Raw genomic sequence first — 18935 nt, 5'->3', positions numbered from 1 at the left:
GCAACCACACGTAGTGGTACTTTGCCCGCTTGACACAAGTATTCACCAGTCTAGTGAATGGGTTAAAACCCAAGTTATGACCAAATTGCGAGAAGAATTTAAAACAACCAGAATTAAGACAAGAAATATAGGTGTTGTTATTGAGATGGAGTCCAAGGGGGAGGCTGAGAGTCAAACAAAATCCAATGATCCCCACACTCGGCCTAGCAGCTGAGTTCGCTAAAACCAGAGTACCCTCCATAATAATCTACGACCTGGACAGGGATATCACTGCAGAACAACTCACTCAGGAGATATATCAACGCAACCTCCTAAACTACCTACCCAACCAAAATAATCAGAAACAGTAGATTAGGTTGGGGTTCTAACCGAATACGGCTCTATGAATTTTGGTGTCAATTTTCGTGCATGCTGCCTTCTCCGTCGTTTGTTTTGCCGTTTCGGTTTTGAGTGTGTGCCGGTGAGGCGAGCCGAGGTTTAGGCTTAGCTGTTGGGCCGAGGCTTAGTTTCCGATTCGGAGGAAAAATATATTTTAGTTTTTATTTTGCCCACTAGATGGCGCCACTTTTTCGAGTTTAATTAAATATAAATTTATTTTTTCCAAGGCTTGAACCCATGTCATTGTTTCGGGCAGTCCAGTGTTTATACCCACAACTACCCTTTCAGTTATAGTAATATGTGTAAATGTGCCTGTTATAGTTAAGAGTGTGTATGAGTGTGACATAGGAAATTTGTATTTCGCCTTGTTCTGATTGGAGGGGGGTATGAACCGGTGTGCTGATTGGTTGTTGTTGTTGTTGTTATTTGGTTTTTAGGAGCATTAGCAACTAAGGCCATATTGCTCCGGGAATATGCGGTGGTCATTTCCTGACCTTTCCACATCCTCCGTATTTGGTGGTGACGGGCTCGAACCCCGGTCTAATCAAGAAGCGTGTGCTACGCACTTCTGCTCCTTCCCACCTGGCTACGGAGGCGCCCTGCTGATTGGTCTGGGGGTATAAACCGAGTACGGCTCTGAGCTTGAAGGTGATTTCTGGTCGGTTGATGCCGTCTGTTTTTTACTGCATTGGTTTTCAAGCTAGAGTTGGAGGGCGCGCAATGAATTGTGGGTTAGCACTCACGCACGAACACACACGCACACAGACCGAACAGCAGATCCCCAAGAACAAAGGATTTGGTGGGAAAAACTTGGGCACTGTAGACTTTGACTAACATACGAGTACTTGGGGTCACAACAGTTCACGCACGGAGATTGCCATGACAAAGGAAGACCCAGAAACTGTGGCTCCATCTGTTGAAACATTCTGAAAGCTGAAATTGAAGATTTTATTTAAGGTATTTAAATTTATTTTTTCTCAATAGCTATGACTTTGACGTTTAAATATATTTCCATAGCTTTGCAAGATGTGGCGCCCTCTGTTGAAACATTCTGTAAGCTGAAATTAAAGATTTTATTTTTTATGTTACTTTGATGTTTAAATTTTTTTTTTTACCAAAAGCACGGACTCTGTCATGACAGTAGAAACAACCAAGAAACTGTGGCTCCATCTGTTGAAACATTCTGAAAGCTGAAATTAAAGATTTTATTTAAGGTGTTTAAATATACTTTTTCTCAATAGCTCCTATGACTTTGACGTTTAAATATATTTCCATAGATTTGCAAGATGTGGCGCCATCTGTCGAACCATTCTGAAAGCTGAAATTAAAGATTTTATTTTTAAGTTACTTTGATGTTTAAATTTTTTTTTTTTACCAAAAGCACGGAGACTGTCATGATAGTAGAAACAACCAAGAAACTGTGTCGCCATCTACCGATCCATTCTGCAAGTTGAAAATCTGAAAATTAATTATTTTTATTTCATTTTATATCCTTTTGTTTAATGTTATGTTTTTTTTTTTGATGGTTAAATTTATATGTATATATTTTTACCCATAACTATTTATGATGTTTCCATTTTTTCCTCTGCAAGTTGAAATTGTATCCTGATGTTTAGAGTCTTTCTATCCTGGAAAAAACCTGAAAAGTAAATGTATTGATGTGTATATATATATATATATTTATTTACCGTCTTCGTGAAATGCTGGTGCCATCTTCTGTTTCTGTCTGCAATTTTGATTTTTTTTTTTAATCTATATTTGAAATCATTTTCTTTCCTAAAAGTAACTTCTCAATTTTTTTTTAAAAAGGTTATTGATTAATGGAAAATTAAAACTTATTTTCTACTTTCTAAGAAAAAAGACACAATATTTTTTTCAAATAGATATGTTTTATTGATAAGTTTTACAGATGTAGTTACTAATCACAAAAAATCAACACAAACACTTACATATGTACATTGCTTTGATCAGAACGGATACTTCGTATATTTCGTAGTGTAAGCAGTTTGAAGTTCTTCGATCATCGAAATTACAGCATTGTACAAACCATAATAGTTGAACTCAGTAACTACACCTTCTTTCAAACACTTAGCAGAAAACATTTTAACACTTGTAGATGGTTCAGCATTTCTAACATAATAAGCATAAACATCGTTAAACGAAACATCGATAGAACCGATAAAAACGTCATTCTTTATACACTCTCTAACACAGTCAAGATGTTCCAATATAACTGTTTGCATTAACAGAAATGCAGGTTTTTCATCTTCTAGACGTTGAAGAAAAGAATCTATGTCTATGATTCTAGTAGATATAGATTCAAGTTCAGAAAGGTGTAGAGTCATTCGTCTTTCTGCTGCTAGTGAGAATTGCTTCCTATAGAAATCACAAGCACCACCATCGGTATTGATTCGGAGTCCATGTAGCTGGATTTCATCTTTAGATCTTGCTCTTACGGAAAGTAAGATATCATCCATTTTGTCTTTGACTTCATCCCATTGTCTTCTCGATAACATCATATGCGTATTAGCTCTCTCGATCGCAACATGTGGCTTGAATTCGTGGCAATAAACACGAACTGTGCTACTGTGACTCAGACGTCTGTAGAAAGTTACGTTAGGCCTTGTTATATCGTCAAACATTTCATGCTTTGCCATTTTGGGAAAAACAACCACACTGAGAAAGTTCCAAACTGTAAATGTGGTCCCAGGGCTATAACATCATGTGTTTAGAATCTAGTCGCTTTGTTATTGGCTCATAAACTCGTGACGTGTCAGGAGCAGGTAGACACATGTCGTACAAAGGATATATAATCTCACATAACTAACGCGGGTATCGCTCCCAAGGCCTTTGTTCAAATTTGGCTTGACAAAAGCAAAAAAAAGATAACTCACCTTCAAATGTGCCTGTTTGTGACATGTCATACAAAGGATATATAATCTCACATAACTAACGCTGGTATCGATCCCCAAAGCATTTGTTCAAATTTAGATCGACAAAAGCAAAAAAAAAGATAAATCACCTTCAAAGATTACCTTCCAAGATGTCACACCCACACCCTTACTGATGAATAAGGATTTCACTCCCATACCATAGTAATTTCCTATTGGTTGTGACTTTCGCTCTCATACTGTAGTAATTTCCTATTGGTTGTGATATTCACATACTCTTGAATCTAAACATTGATTGGTTGTCGTCAAATGCCGTTTCAATCCACGAGTACAATTCTCACATGCTTTTTCATATTACAAAGAATATGAATACCCAAGAAGCTTTCTTAGCTATGGACGATGATGTGGAGTGTCTAGAAGAGGTGATGAAACTAGAAAAGGAATATGAAGTTCAAATGATTAAGGCCGAGGTTGAGTACTGCCAAGGTTTAGTCTATACAAGTGTGAGTGTTTCTTTTTTCATTACTGAACATTTTTTATTTGATTTTTTTAAAAAAATGTTTATAGAATTATTGTTTGGTAATGGTGTTTCTTTACGTTACTCTTTCAGAATAATGAGTTCTTTGGTGTAAATGATGGCATTGAGCATCGGCCTGGATGCTCACATGACACAGTATTAGAAGGTGTGGGAGCAGATGAAGTGGTGACGGAGAGTCCATCTTTACTGGATGGAGATTTGTTAAACGTTGATGATGATGATGTAAGTATGTCTATAGATTTTTTTTTTTTTCGCAAAAACAAATCCCCTAAATCTTATGCGACGCTTTTTTTAAATTTTAGATGGAAGAAAGAGAAGCAGCAGCCGCACAAGCTTTCTAGAGCAACTACCAAGTACAGGATGGGCTTGCTCGCTATTCTAGGAAATATCGGCCCTTATTTAAAACTTATGAGGTCCAGTTTAGAAACTTGGCAAATTTAGCAGATGGGGATCTGTATTTTTCGAACTTTCGACGGATGCTAGAGGGGAATAATATCCAATTTAAGCAATCAAGGCAATTATTCCCATGTTAGGTTGTGCTTAGACGCCCCCAGCCTAAAAAGTCTTATAAATTTACCTTTCATGCCCCTGACAGATCTAACGTTTGACCGTGTGATGGCAGCTTTCATAGCAGTCGACCAATCAAATAGTGAATTTATGATAACGGACGACTTGAGTCTGGACGTAATTCTTATAAATATCACCAATAGGGGGGAGGGTGGCAATCGTTCTGAGGATATAAAAAGGGCAATGTTGAATTTGAATGATTTTTTAAAAAAAAAAGCTGTCATTCAAATCAACAATACCGATAGTTTATGTCTTGCCAGAGCTATAGCTGTCGGTATTTCTGCCCATCAGGACGATGCTAAAACATACAGACAGGTGCTAGAGGATAAACGTAGTATGCAAACTATCAGGGCTACAAATTTAAACGGAATCGCAGGGGTTGCTTTAGAAAGTTGTGGTTTGAATGAAGTTGAACTGTTACAGCGTGCGATCCCCGATTACCAACTTGTGGTAATTTCCGCAGAGTGCGGCTTTGAAGTTGCGTATTGGGGCCCCACTGCTGATAAGCAGGTATTTCTTCTCAGCCACGACAGACATTATGATCTTGTGCGATCTTTGAAAGCTCTGTTTGGCAGTGATTACTATTGTCCCCTCTGCCTTAAAGTTTTACCTACTCGAGAAAGATTAAACACTCACAATTGCTCTTTCAAGGGCAATAGATGCAGAGCTGTTGCTGTTCATAATGAAGACAACCTTCTCTTGTGTAATTTTTGTAATCGCTTTTTCCAAGGCGAAGCATGCATTAACGCTCACAGGGCAAACAAAACTTGCTCTGAAGTGCATCGCTGTAGCGTTTGTATGTGCACTTTTCTTACCAATACAGCACACAAATGCATCGAGCCCGACTTCTGTAGCCACTGTAAGACTGTGCACAAAACACAACACTGTTTTGTTCAAAAACCTGAGGACCCGAAGCACGATGTTTCTGTTGTTTACTTTGACACAGAAACAGTCTTGCTGAACGGCGAACACGTAGCTGTGCTCTGCGTTGCTTCTTTTGGTGACCAGGAACGCGTTTACTGGGGCCGAAATTGCATGGCTGAGTTTTTGGATGAGCTGTTAGGAGTCCGAGAGACCTTGAAACGAGGGCCAAAAAACGAGGGCTTGAAGTGAGGGCCGAAAACTTCGACACACAGAGCCAAAATATAAGAATGTGCGAGTAATCGCCCACAACCTTCGTGGTTTTGACGGTTACTGTGTGCTTTCTTATATTTTCGCAAAACACATATTTCCTCACACGATCTATGATGGTTCGAAGATTTTGGGCGTCTTTCTGTCATCGTTAAACATAGTCTTCTTGGACTCCTATTCATATCTAGCAGTTCCGCTCCAAAAACTAACAGCTATGTTCAAGCTGCCAGAGGTGCATAAGGGCTTCTTCCCTCACGAATTCCACAAGATAGATACATTAGATTATGTGGGAGTTTTGCCTGACCAAAAATATTTTAAACCGGAATTCATGAGCGAAGAAACCCGTACGGAATTCGTGTTATGGTACCAAGAGAAGTCCCGAGACAACTACAACCTGAAATGTGAGCTTTTGGCCTATGCCTTAGATGACGTGAGGGTATTGCGAGATTCCTGCAATAAGTTCCGTTCTCTCTTCATGGCAGTCTTGCAAGTTGATCCTTTCTGTCAGGACATTACTATCGCCGGTGCTTGTAGCAGGATCTTCGCCAGAAACTATTTAGGACCAAACACAATGGCTATCCTGCCACCTGGCGGCTACATAGGGAGCAACACACAGAGTAGGAAGGCGTTGGTTTGGCTTTCATGTCAGGAACAACAGAACAACATTAAAATTCAACATGCTCAATCACAGGGAGGGGAAGTTAGAGTAGGTCCTTTTTTATTAGATGGAGTATGTGATAGAACAGCTTACGAGTTCTACAGTTGTTTCTATCATGGGTGCAAGAAGTGTTTTCGATCTAGCACTATACAGACAGAGAAACAAACCTATGGGCACCCTATACGCTGAAACCATGGACCGTGAGGCCTTCATTAGGGCTCAGGGATATGATGTGGTTTCCGTATGGGAATGCCAGTTTGACAACCAACAGAAAAACGACCCTGCCATGAAAGAGTTTGTTGCAGCATTCATAACACATGAATCGATTACACCACATAGTGCTCTCAGAGGCGGTAGAGTTGACTGTTTTAAACTTTACTACCAGGTGGCGGATAACGAGGAGATTCACTATGTAGATTTCTGTTTGTTGTATCCGTGGGTTTGCAAATACGGCATATTTCCCCGCGGGAACCCCGAAGTCATTCTTAGAGACTTTGACTATAGTCACAATGCATACTTTGGTATTATCCATGCTAGGGTGACAGCGCCCGAAAAGGAGTTCTTACCCATCCTCCCAATAAGCTCCAATGGCAAGCTAGTGTTCCCAATATGCGGTGCTTGTGCCGGGCAGAAGTCGCCCACTTGTAATCACGAGGATTGGAGCTTTTCGGGAATCTGGTGCACGCCTGAGTTTTACCTGGCTGTTGAGAGCGGTTATAAAATTGATAACATCTACGAAGTTTGGCATTTCAAAGAGAGCCATAAGTCTTTATTTGGTGGCTACATAGACACCTTCTTGAAAATCAAACAGGAAGTGTCGGGCTGGCCCGAGGGGGTTGAACCCGATGCATACATCTCCGAATTTAAAAGTAGGGAAGGTATCTCTATGGATAGGCACAAAATAAAGGCGAACCCCGCTAGGTGCTCGCTCGCAAAACTATATTTGAATTCTTTGTGGGGTCGGCTCGCAATGAGAACTAACAGGGTGAGCACAGCAGTATGTAACACTTATGAAAGCATTGTAGAGCTTTTCATGGATGATACAAAAATCATACACGATGCCATGTTAGTGTCGGAAGAAATAATGCAAGTTGCATTCGCCCTGATCGAGGGAACGGAGGAACCCTACTGTCGGGGGAATGCAGTCTTTGGCTCTTTCGTCACTTCCTATGGCCGAATGAATCTCTACAAGGCTATGGCCCCTCTACGTCATTCTCTTTTATACTGCGATACTGACAGCATGGTGTTCATCCAAAAACCGGGCGACAAACGTCCACCCATCGGTCACTCGCCGGGTCAGCTCACAGATGAATTGTCTGGGGACCACATTGTCGAGTTTGCTTCGACTGGTCCTAAATCTTACTCCTTCCGCACCCGAGGGGCTAAAACAGTGACCAAATGCAAGGGTGTGACCCTTAATGCCAAAAACGCGAAGTTAGTCAACATGGGCGTTATGATTGATGCTGCAAAAGGCGAACATGTTGATGTTTCTGTCGAGGTACCATTTTCTGTCCGGAGAGACAAATGTACTTCTCGTCTCCTTGAGTCCTCAGTATCAAAAAGGTTTGGATTTACTCTCGCTAAATGTGTGGTAGGAGACGACACATGCACTTACCCTTATGGATATTTCCAAGACACATAGTGAAAGCTAACCACCTAGACATCATACTATCAACATTAGAAAAAAACCAGTGAAATCCCCATGTTTTTGACACTAAGCAGTTTTTCAGTGGCTACCTCTGGTGACGTCTCCTTTTTTTTCAGGATGTTGGTGAGGTCGATCGGCACATACTTCCCCATCCTATTCCCACCGACGTCACATTCGTGACGGCACTCGGATGGGAATCGTGGGGACGCAGGAGCAGGCGCTGGGGGGATCACGGCACCCCTCCCACCCAGTCACGAAGTGACGGGTGCGCTTAGATGAAGGGGAATGCACACAACCCTTTTTCCGTGTTGTCGTGGAAAAAGACAACTTCCAAAATCACCTTTTTCATAACTCACAGTTTTTTTTTTTTTAAAAGGGGACAATGTTTTGTTTTTCTGGAGATGTCACCTTCTGTCTTTACCGTTGCTAGTCCTGCCTCTTGCATCGGTGTGCGAACACATAAATACTTGGTCCAGACTAGCGCGCGATCATTTACACAATGTTCAAGCACCCCTTCACAGCGGTAGTCTCAGGTGCAACACAGAGTGGAAAGACCACGTTTGTGTTGTCGCTATTAGAAAATAGTGAAAATTTAATTTCATCACCACCTCAAAGAATCGTCTATTGCTATTCAGAACTTCAAGATAAGTTTCGGTGTTACCCGCAAATCAAGTTCGTGGAGGGTTTAAACATCCCCGAATTCGATCCAACAGTAAACAATTTACTTGTTTTAGATGATCTCATTAACTAGGCAAAAGATAGTATTTTAGTTTCTGAGATATTTATAAAGGGATCACACACATCATAGAAATCTGAGTGTTATTTTATTAAGGCAAAACCTGTTTTCGCAAGGCACTCAGTTCCGTACTATTAGCCTGAATCCACACTATCTGATTGTTTTTAAAAACCCTCACGACTCGAGACAAATCTCACATCTAGCAAGTCAAGTGTTCCTTGGAAGGTCACGTGTTTTAGTCGATATATATAAAGATGCAACACGCGATCCGCATTCATATTTGCTATTTGATTTTTGATAGACTGAGGATGCATTCACACGTGTTGCCAAGCGAAGGATCTACGATTATTTATATACCCACATGGCTTTGCATCTAAACACAACGCTAACTTTATAAAGTATCTGTCGGAAGTTCGACCAAAACAGGCAACCACTCTATTAAAGAGTTCAGACCAAGCACAAATAAGTTTGCTCTGTGAAATCTGCAAAAACATAATCAAAGGCAGCATTCCTTTGCCAGACAGAGTGAAAAGCAAGTTACAATGCAAAAAACGTCTGCTCAGAACACTAGCAGATAAAAAAGTGGCATTTAAAACCAGGCGGAAATTAATAATTCAACAAGGAGGTGCCCTGTTTCCATTACTAGCGAGTATCGTGGCACCACTAATTGCAAGTTTGATCAGAAGATGAGCGAATCTTTCCGCAAATTCTTGCTTGTAGCTGCACCACCAGAACAAAAACAGATGCTCTCTTTAGACGAGCAAATGTCTGCAATCTTAAAAAGGCAGGATTTGCAGCCCGAGTCTAAAGTTAAAATGTATCTTCAGATACTGCAGTCATATTTAGGCCTGAAAACTAATGCCGCAAAACAAGCAACTTCGTCGGCATCAAACAACATCGAGACTGCCGTATCAAGCTCAGCTGCCACCGCCGCCACCGCATCGTTACCCACAATTCCCTTTGAAATGTCACAGCAGCAGCCCGAGGGTGGAGTCAAAAAATCCCATAAGCCGGTCAAGTGCCGATATACTGCGTTGATTTCTCCTCACCATCTGAGACATAAACATACGTGGATATCGTTGTGGTAAGTTTTTTTCAATAAAACAGACACTTTTTTTAAAAAATAAATAAAATTTTATTTTGTAAGTAAATGCTGAATTACATGTAATGTGGCAATTACATCATTTGCCCACAAATCTTTACAATAATATTTGTTTACAATCTTTGGCATAGAAATGCCTCTACATCTATGAGTTAGGAAAAAAATAGTGTAGTCCACAAGCTATAGATTCTGTATGTTGAATTACCACTTTGTTATAAGTCCATTTCTTACTATTCAGGTTAAGGAAATCTGCAATGTCCTGTGTCGGCGGTCTTGCAAAGCTGTCGAAATATTGACTTTTGTTTTTTCCCAGGAAAATGCACACCCAGTGGGTACCGGGCATATGTGAAAAGTCAGTATTGATGACTAGAAGTGCTGGTTTTCTCTGGATTCTTGACGGTAATTCATCCCTGGCACAGACACCGATCAGAAGCTTTCTCGATTCACTGTCTGCTTCTAAAACCTTCAAAATCTGATCAGTGTTCATAATTTATGAGAATTGATCGGTCTTTAGTCACAGAAAGAATGTTTTTGAATTCGGCATACAAGATCACTGTTACGTTTTTGGGTAGAGGTTCTGCGAATTTCAGTTCAAGTCGAACTCCGCCTCGCCGTAATGAGCTGATGTGTTCACCGACTGCATTTTGGTCTGGAGTCAAATCGAAAGCATAAAGCACATTCCCTTCAGTATAATTCAAGAGTGATATGCCGTTTCCACAGTCTGAATTCCACTTGTTTAGTGATGTAAAAAGAGACAAGTAGGATCTGGTATAATGTCCGTTCTTATAATCGGGTGTTAGCGGTATGGAAGGATGCTGAACCCCATCAGCCATCAGAAGTAAATAGCACAGGTTGTAGTGGGCAAAATTAAATGGGTTGGTTTTGAAGGAGCCATTGAAACCGTCACTGGATACAATACCGACTATGAAACGAGCGGGGATCTGGCCTAGATATATATTGTCTCTGGTAGAGTCTGACATACCTTTGGGAAGTGAGAAGTAAGTAACATTAACTCTGTTAATTGGATATACAAGTGGGTACTTTTCAAGAACGCTCATGTGGGCTAGCTGTATGCTGGGATTAAGCTTAACTTTACGCACAAAAAGACAGGCCTCGCGTATGTGAATCTTTGCCGTATTGTCGAGAGACAACAGACAGAACTTGGGCGAACTGCGAACCATTCTCAGGCAGAGCGATACGTTGTTAATAATATATTTGGCCTGATGGCACAAATCTAGTCTGAGACGACCCAGAAGTTCCACAGTTTTGGTTTTCGAAAAAAACTTCATACGCTAATTTTTTGCTCCTCTGTCAAAATTCAAAAGCATTTCTAAATAAGCTCTATAGGCATAAGTATCACTGCTTGGATTTATTAATTTGTCTTGAACGAAAAGATCCACATGTTTAAACATGGAGTGAAAAAAGTTGTTGACAACGCCCATGCTCGACGACAGTTCTTTTCCATCACTTTCGGTTAACTGTACTTGGAGTCGCAAATAAGCTTTTCCCAGGTCCAAATATTCTTCCGATGTTCCTGGTATGGAAAATTCTATTGGCCCTGGGGTGTCCACAGATGCTAAAGGCAAGAAAGTAACGTAGGAAGATCGTTCGACGCACAGATTAGTAACAGGCTGTGCAAACAGGTCTAGTTCTGACATCATTAACTCCATCATGGAAAGATGTCCTGATATTTTTTTCGACGCTTGCCTCCACTCTGACTACGGACTTTTTGCTTAATGGCCCGTCCCACTTCAGAAGCTCGATTTATAAATGATCGTTTCACGGGTGCTCCCAAAATGACATAATCGATCATATTATGACCTGCTGACAGCACTTGGCGACCGATGAACTTGGCAGCGGGCTTCAGAAGTGGAGAGAGAAATGTAAATGCAGATCTGAATATACTACCTAAGCCCTGACCCCTCTGGATCGCTGCTCCTGCAAAGTAGGGACTTCCCCCTGCCTGCACTTTGTAGTATTCCACGTACGCACTCATTGGGGTCGAAAATGCCACTTAATTAGAGTTTTACCACCTCTGAATGGAAATAACTGACTGCTGTCTGTACGAATTTGAATAGAAACGGACTGAATGTTTGAGAGAAGCACAGGGTAATAATCCAAATGTAAGAATTCACCTCTACTTCCGAATGGTACTACTCGCAAAAGAGGTGCTCTCGTATCACCCACAAGCTTATCTTCGATCACGGCACTATAAACAAAGTAAGAGCCGACACCTCTATTTATATCGCACGGAAATTTCGATCTCGCCATTCCTTCGAAACCCTCGGGCATATGCTCAAAACCGAGTAACTCGCTGAGTCTAGTCTCAGGGAAGCGAAGACGCACACTGCTTTCTATTTCTAAAGAAACAAAACCATGTGCATTAACAGAACCTTTAATTTCGGGGGCTATAAATGTCATAACCTTTAGAATTTCGGAGACGGTATTGTAATGATCATAAGGAATTTTATGCTCGCGAACATCACAAGTCGGCGGTTGTACGAACACAAGCCTCCTATCAAGACACTCACTGTCAGTTTTTATTGATGGTATCACCATTTTACCTTTAGCTATCCACTTTCCGATGTACTCACCTTTGAAAGTTCTAGATTTGTCAGCAATATCGCTCGCTGTTATTTTATGTACTAGCCCTAGAATTCTGGCTGTTTCAGGGCCGTTTTAGGGCCTTTCAGGGCTATTTTGTATTTGTGTGGGATAATAACCCGCCTATCCACTTGTCTCTATTAGACTTAGAAAAGCAAAAAGGTAGAGGGAAAGTAATAGTAGGAGTGGAAGAGGAAAAGAAACGGTGTAGAAGAATGAAAGGGACAGTAAGTTCTTCAACTCACACCACTCAAAAACTCATAAACTCCTCGAATAGGCAACGCTTCCCCAGTGGAGAAGGCTGTTGTTGCCAATTCTTGGAAACTACGGACATCATCAGGCTCCCCCTGGTGCCGTTTCAGTGCTATTTGGCCCTTCTTCGGTGGGGGGGTAGGTACTCAAGTGATGCAATAATGGCAAAACGGTGGTATCCATCTGAGAATAAGTAACATTAGTCTTCTCCCCAGGTGGAGCGTTACTTATTCGAAGTAGTGCAATACTATGGCAACTCATTGTGAAGGTATTCACAATATGAGATATAACTTAAAACGATACCACCTTATAAATATTCGGTTAATTCAGAAATGGCTGTGCATTAATAATGCTATTGCACTTAATACATATATACATAGTCTAAACTTGCTCGCAGCTTTAGCCCTAAATGCATCATAATATTGAAATATAACTATCGCTATAATTTCTGATATTTTTTCCGAAGTTAAATGAGTTATAGAGAACGTATAATTTATTTTTACATTTGTATTACAACTTGAATTATACGTATATATCCCTTTATTTTAACATTAAACTTTGGAACATCTTTTGATTGTAGACGTGATTGAGACTTTTTAAGGTGGTTTTCGGAATCAGCACGTTTATTTCCTCCAGAATTCATTTTCATTGCGGAGGTATGACAAAATATATTTTTTTGTTGGCTAGTGTTTTATACAGCTGTAATTAAACTGAACAATTAAGTTAAGAGCACGTAAAGCTTTATTCAGTGTTCTATAAAGCTATAATTTCAGTAATTAACTGATTAGGAGATAACTATATCTACTTTACACTTATTAATCACAGAAAAGGAAAAAACCAATTTATCGATATATATATGTATATATATGTATATATTGGTCAGTTTCAGTCTTACAAGGTAACGGTAAGTCCCCTTCTTCTTGCCTATTCCTACACTCCGATATGCCCTACGTAATATAATTACATTTATTGGCACAATTTATTAGACCTTATTCTTGCTGCAAAATTTCAAAATTTTAAATTTTCGTTCATACAGAACATGTCGGAAACAGAAGCAAGAACATTGCCGTCTTTCTCATAATTTCCGTGGCTGGCCTCTGACGAAGACCCTGAAATTGTGAAAAACACTGCAATGTAATCTTATTTTGGTCGCCTTTTCATTTCCTATTTTTATTTTAATTTCTTGCCAACTATCTGTCTCTTTCTTTTTTTCATATATGTAGTTTAATACTGTAGTTCAATTCCAAGTTTATCATCGTATTATTATTAGCCATATGGTGCAAGGAAGTCTGAGGCTTATGCTGCACCAGCCAAAAAAATTTCTGAGTTACCCTGAGAGAGAGAGAGAGAGAGAGAGAGAGAGAGAGAGAGAGAGAGAGAGAGAGAACAGCAATCAGAAGTAGAACGGAATCGCCAAGACAGAGAAATGATGATACCTGGGTGTGCCAAGCCCATACTCACCAGATGTCAGCCCCTAGGGTGTGTGAAGGGGATGAAACGTTTTCTTGTTTATTGTAAATGAATTATGTTATTTATTGCGATTAAACAGCAACGGAAGCGCGCGAGAGATTAGAACCTGCAGCCAGTTTTGCTTTAACATATACTATCATTCCTTCGTCAGCGAAGGAATGCTAGAATATGTCAAATGGTGTCGTGGTGTCGCTTGTGAAGAGTTACATATATATGTATAGAGAAAAGAGACTTAACTATATGGGAGAGACTAATAAATATTATCGTACAGTTGAAATTAAACTGTATGGCTAATTTTAGAGAACATAAAACTAGAGTGTTTTATAAATTAAAACTATTACGTGTTCTATAAAGTAATTAGTAATTAATTGATCAGGAAATAACTATTTACTTTTCACTTCTATTAATCACAAGAAAAAAAAAACTCAATTAATTTCTTCTTCTTCAGTGTATCAGTCTATCGACTGGTTTTCCCCTTTGATGAGCTGTCTCCATTTTTCCTGGTCTTGTGCTAGGTGTTTCACTTCTGCATAGCTTCGAAGCCCAGTTTCCTTCAGAATTGTATTTATGATGGTGTTTCTTGATTTTCCTTGTTTTCTTTTTCCCGGTATTTTGCCTTCCAGCACATCCAGTAACATCCACCTATGCTTCGTGGTGTGTCCGATCCATTGTAGCCGCTGTATTATTATTATTATTATTATTATTATCAATTTATTTCTCTGTTGAAGAGACACCCCTGGGACAGGATTGGCTAGAAGGGTGAGAGTTATATTCTAAGGTGTGAAGCGGACCCATGAGCAAAAGGTTACAAAGTTCATGGGACGTTCACCCTGAAAGGTTGAATACAGAATTTTGGAATACATGAGTAATTATGATTTTATAATAGAAGATTTACATTTTTGGCATCTTTGAACATCATATAATATTTACATTTTTGGCATCTTTGAACATCATAGAATATTTAAAATTTTGACGTCATCTTAGGTTGGCATCTAGAGTACCGAGAATATATAGTTTTTCTGAGCCGAGTGGCTGTGCACCGGTTACAGGAGACGATAGGAGTCGGCAAAGACTTGCAATCTGTAGGCTTTTTCGTTACAGAGATTTTCCGGTTCAATTCTTAGTTGATCGAAGAGTTCTATTGTGTTTGCTGGAAAAAAGAGACTTAGGCTGTCCAAGTTTTTTAAGTTGCTTTGAAGAGGATGTCTTGTTTCAATAATTCTGGTGGCTTCTCGACGAGAGTGAAACAAACCGTCAATACTGGGAGCGTCTAATCTTCCTGTTAGCAGTTGGGCTAATGTGAAAATATTTCTTGTGTTCATTGTCTGTTTCCAGGGAGGAATGCTGAGATTGGAAGGTAGGATGGCTCTAGAGATAGTAAATGGGTGGTTCGAGATCTTGTTCAGCCATCTCAAGAGCCAGTATTCAATATTAAGGTTGTTCGGTGGGGCAGAGGACCAAATCTGTGCGCATACAGTGGGATGGGAAGAATATATTTCAAGATATACTTTTTAACAAGATCTAGGTTTCTAATGCCAATTAACTCCTGTTTGGCAGCCCAGGACGCTGCATATGTTTTAGCTTTGATGTAATCAAAGTGCTCGGAGAATGTTAGTCCCTCATCCCATTTTAGGCCAAGGTCTACGTGTGATTTAACCTTTGGAACTTCGCATCCGCTTACCAGCATAGAGATATTGTTCCTGCTCTTTTTCTTTGTAATTGTCATCTGGGCGGATTTGCTTGGGTTTAAACGTAGTCCAATACAATCGAGGTAATGCTCCAGTTAATTTATTGTGTTATTAGCTTGTTGATTTGTTTCCTTAACTTGTTGTAGATCTTTAAATTTGACGAAGAATTTCAGGTCATCAGCATATGTAATAAAGTTGTCTTTATGGGATGCAAAAAATGGTTCCAGAGTTGCAGCAAATAACAGTGAGGAGAGAACGCCTCCCTGTGGCACTCCCTGCGAAATGGAGTAATGGGCAATAAAATCGTCATTACGGATTATGAGGCGTCTTTCCTTCAGAATGCTACAAAAATCTTCAGGAGATTGCCTTGTATTTTGAAGTAGAAAGATAAAATTTGTTCCAGAGCCTTTATCGAGATATTGTCAAAAGCTGCGGATATGTCTAGGAAGATAATATCGAGCTGTTCCTTATTGTTGAGAGCTTTCTGCATCCGGAAAAGGGTCTCAAGGAGATTTGTGACGGTTGATCTTCCAAATTTGAAAAACAAGATGCATGGTATTTCAGAGACTGCTGGGAGCCATTGCGGTACTAGTAAACACATGGGTTGTGTTAGGGTAGCTAAGAATAGAAACAGGTGCAGGTATACTTGCGTGTACACCAATGCTAGGAGTTTAGTAAATAAATTTGATGAATTTGAGGTATTGCTCAAAACATCGAAGGCAGATATTGTTGGGATATCAGAGACGTGGTGTCACACAGATATAAGGGATGCAGAACTGCAATTTGGGGAGTACAACGTCTACAGAAAGGATAGACAGGATAGGAAGGGGGGAGGGGTTATGCTATTAGTTAAGAAACACATAAAAACCAAGGAACTGAAGCCAGTCGACATCGCTGGACAGTGCAGTGTGGAGTCAGTTTGGTGTGACATAAACATTGGGAGATCAAAATTGAGAGTAGGAGTGTGCTATAGGCCTAATGACTCTGATGAGTATAATAAGGAACTGTACAGGGAAATAGAGTGGGCCAGTAAATCAGAGTGTCTTATAATGGGAGATTTTAATTTCCCAGATATTGACTGGAATTTGGGGGCTGGTTACTCACACACTAGCAGGGCTTTTGTGGATTTATTGGATGATTGTTTTCTACATCAGCATGTTCGGGAGGCAACTAGAGGGAGTAATACTCTTGATTTGATTATCAGCAGTGATTCTTCATGCATTAAGAATCTGCAGATAAATGAACCACTAGGTGGCAGTGATCACAGTGTGCTGAAGTGGGATTTACTCAAAGAGGTAACTACCATTAGGGGTAAAGGGAAGGGTTATTGCTTCCGTAAAGGCGACTACGATGGACTGAGACAGTATTTAAATTCTATACAGTGGGACTAACTGATGATGTTACCAACAGCAAATTCAAAATGGGAAGCATTCAAAGAACTTATCTTGGAAGCTACTAGGCTTTACATACCAACTAAGAAATATTGTTCAATGTTTAGGCCAAAATGGATGTCAGATGAACTAATGAGGCATATGGCAGAGAAGAAAAATGCATGGGATACTTACAAATTAACGCATGACACAGAAGCCTATGATAGATACAAGTTGATATGCAACCAAGTTACAAAGGAGGTTAGGCAGGCGAAGGCAGATTACGAGAAATCCTTGGCAAGGGATGCAAAGAAAAACAGCAAAGAGTTCTTTACTTATGTAAACTCTAGAAGGAAGGGGATGAATCAGATTGGTCCACTTGATATTGATGGGTCAAGTGTTGATGATCCTGCTCAGGTAGCTAACAAAGTAAATGAATATTTTGCATCGACATTCACACATGAGGAGTTATTCAGCGAGGGGAATGCCAGAGGTGTATTCAACTCTAGCAGTAAGCTACAGAATCTTGAAATAACTGGGAGTAAAGTGGAGGAGAAACTGTTGAAGATAAACACAAGAAAGGCACCCGGGGTGGATGGGATCTATCCAGTTATATTAAAGGAGGCAGCAAAGGAAGTAAGCAAACCATTAGCCATAATTATGAGAGCTTCCTTGGACTCAGGGGAGGTACCCATAGACTGGAAATGTGCAAATGTGATCCCGATTCACAAAGGAGGATCAAAGGCTGATACAAGTAATTATAGACCTGTGAGCTTAACTTCTGTTCCAGGAGAAGTAATGGAGGCACTGGTTAAAGAAGCACTGCAGGATCATTTAGACAAGACTTCAGTTATAGCTCAGACACAGCATGGTTTTGTTAAGGGGAAGTCTTGCCTGACCATCTTGATTGGATACTATGATGCAGTCACAAAAGAACTGGATGCAGGGAATAACTTTGATATTATATACTTGGATCTTAGAAAGGCTTTTGATACTGTTGCACATGGAAGACTGCTACACAAATTGGAGCAGTGTGACATTGGAGGCAAATTGCTGCTATGGATAAAGGGGTGGTTGAGGGGGAGAAGACAGAGAGTGGTAATCAATGGACACTGCTCATCGTGGACTGATGTTATTAGTGGAGTCCCTCAGGGCTCAGTGTTGGGTCCATTATTGTTTTCTGTATTTATAAATGATATTGATGATGGTATATCGGGCTTAATGTCCAAGTTTGCAGACGATACAAAGTTTGGCAGGGTTGTCAAGGACACTACTGACACTATGCTGCTGCAACAGGATCTGGAAAGGTTGAGCAGATGGGCTGAGAGGTGGCAAATGAAGTTTAACATTGACAAATGTAAAGTACTACACATGGGAAACAGCAACCCCAGAGCAACGTATCAACTCTGTGGTACTACACTGACAGTGGTAGAGAATGAAAGGGACTTGGGGGTGGTTGTGCAGGCAGATATGAAGTTCTCTGAGCAGTGCAGACGGGCTGCAAGAGTAGCTCATGGAGTATTGTCAATGATATACAGGAATTTTTCCAGCAGGGATAAGGAGGTGATTATTCCATTGTATAAGGCGATGGTCAGGCCACACCTAGAGTGCTGTATACAGGTCTGGAGTCCTCATTTCAAGAAGGATGTAGAGCTGCTGGAACGAGTACAGAGAAGGGCAACAAGATTAGTGAATGGAACAAAGGGGTGCTCTTACGAAGAAAGGCTTAAGTTTTCCAAATTACAGTGTCTGGAGACTAGGCACCAGCGAGGTGATCTGATAGAGGTGTATAAAGCCTTGAATGGTTTAAGCATGCTCAATGCTGATGGGATTCTTCCTCTAGCTCAGAAAAATCACCTGAGAGGGCATAAATTCAAATTGAGGAAAGACAGATGTAGGATA

The sequence above is a fragment of the Mastigoproctus giganteus genome, chromosome 5 (assembly GCF_048544385.1).
Source record: "Mastigoproctus giganteus isolate SK-2022 chromosome 5, ASM4854438v1, whole genome shotgun sequence".
Classification (NCBI taxonomy): domain Eukaryota; kingdom Metazoa; phylum Arthropoda; class Arachnida; order Uropygi; family Thelyphonidae; genus Mastigoproctus; species Mastigoproctus giganteus.
This window is presented reverse-complemented; position numbering follows the sequence as displayed.